Consider the following 2,099-nt stretch of genomic DNA (forward strand, 5'->3'; position numbering starts at 1 on the left):
AACAATTCCTTCAAAAGATGATGGAAAACTCTAAAAACACACTCCCACCAAGAAAAACCCCAAATATGAGCAAGAACTAAACCCTTTTGTGAATGGGTATTGGGAAAGTGTATAGAAATCTCTCTAAAACCCTCTAGGGAGTGCAATTCTGGAGCAAAGAAGCAAGGAGACCACCTGGCGAAACTCAAAGGAGCAAGAACAAGTGAGGAAGTCTTGAAAATACCCAGCTTTTAAAGAGCTCGGGTTCCATTGTCCGCCGCCACCGCCCGGCGGCAAAGTGGTACCACCCGGCGGTGGCTTAAAATTTTTCTTCCCCCTTTTCTTTTTTTCCTCTTTGTGATTTCTCCTGATGACTCCTGATCTATGCCCTAGATTTCCCAATCACAAGATTTTTCTCACTCAAATGCATGTGCTCACACAGAGAGTAATAAACAGAATTTTGAAAAACAAAAAACAAACAAAAATTCAAATAATGAACAAGTAATTGAGAAAGTCACTCCAAACACCCATCAGTAGGTGTCAAACTCATTTGTGCTTAGTATTTCTGATAGAAGCGACTCCAATCTTCAAGAAGGAGTGGCTCCTCGATCCAGAACGACGCAGCGGAATGGAAAACTGTGAAGATGATATGTTGCACGCGAAGTGTTCGATGGAATGTGTGAGTGTGTTTGGGTGATTTTGGAAGTAGAGTTTTCTAGCTCAGAGGGCTTTCCTAGGGGGAAAGAAGCTAGAGGATGCAAAGCTAAAGCTAGCAAAGTTTGAACTTGAAGAAGAACGGCCGAAATTCAGCAGCATCTCATTACTATCATTCAAGTTAATTTGTACAATGAGTAAGCTTCCTTTTATAGGAGAAGGAAAGCTCATCAATCTTGCAAGGTAAGCTAGCCAATGTACATGTGTTGAAATATTGAAAGAAGCTTGCAGAAGAAGCTATCAGCTGGCCATGTGTTCCACATGATAAGCATGAAACACGTGCTCAAAGGAATGGAGCATCTCCTAAGCATCGCTGGGCGGTAGTGTGCTTGCCGTTGAGCGCCAGCGTATCTAATTATTCACTTTTGTCTCCTTTGCTTCCTCCTTGCTTGGTTACTTCCTTGCTTCTTATTAATGACCTACAAACAAAGTAAAATGTATTTAAGTAAAGAGAATCATGCTAAGACTTAGATAAGGAAATAGTTTTGGAAATCTATATTCTACTTCCCTTTCTTTAGTCTTAGTTGTAGTTGATACTTCTTTAAATGGGAAGTCCCTAAAGGGGTTGCCATCAATTTCCTTCTTCTTCTTCTTTATNCTAAACCTCTTCAAGAAATTGATCATGCCAAGCACATGTTTCCATCCATCAATCATAGGAGCCTTGATCTCCAATTTCTCAAAGATCTCCTTGAAAAACTTAACCCTATTTTCTTTCCTAGGGTTTTTCCTTTTATGAGGAAAGGATTCTTTACATGACTTTTTTTTCTTTCCTCTCTTCTTCTTTCTCTTAATTTTCTCCTTCCTTAACCTTCTCTTTTTCTTTATTTTCATTTTTTTCTTTTTTTCTCTTTTTTTTTCTCAACCATAGCTTTTCCTTCCTCATCTTTCTTTTTACTCTCATTCAAAATTTTTATTTCTATCTCCTCTATATTTTTCTCAACAACAACTTCTTTTGTTCTTGTTTCCTCTTCCAACATCTCTTGCTCTTCTTCTTCTTTCTTTTCCTCATTGAGAACCTTATCATGTGCAAAGNTAGTGGCTTGACATTCTTCTTTAGGGTTGACTTCAGTATCAACCTTGATAATGCCCAAAGCCTTCAGGGCATGAGAGTGTTGTTCCTGCAATAAACGTGCTTGTACTTCTCCCAATGTTTCTTTGCGTACAGGAGATTGTTTTTGTTATAAACACTGTTGGACTTCCCCCAACGTTTCTTTTGGTACGGCGAATAGTTCCTGTCGTAACCGTTCTTTAGCTTCCCCTAACGTTTCTTTTCGCGAAGAGGACAGATGCCCTAAGTAGTTTCGATATATATTTGAATAAGGGTCCCACCCGTGGTTGAAACTATTTTGGTAGAATTGAGTACCTACAGAATCAAATTCTTGTCCAAACTGCATTCTGCAAAAATT

This window comes from Vigna radiata, unplaced genomic scaffold (genome assembly GCF_000741045.1).
Source record: "Vigna radiata var. radiata cultivar VC1973A unplaced genomic scaffold, Vradiata_ver6 scaffold_321, whole genome shotgun sequence".
NCBI lineage: Eukaryota > Viridiplantae > Streptophyta > Magnoliopsida > Fabales > Fabaceae > Vigna > Vigna radiata.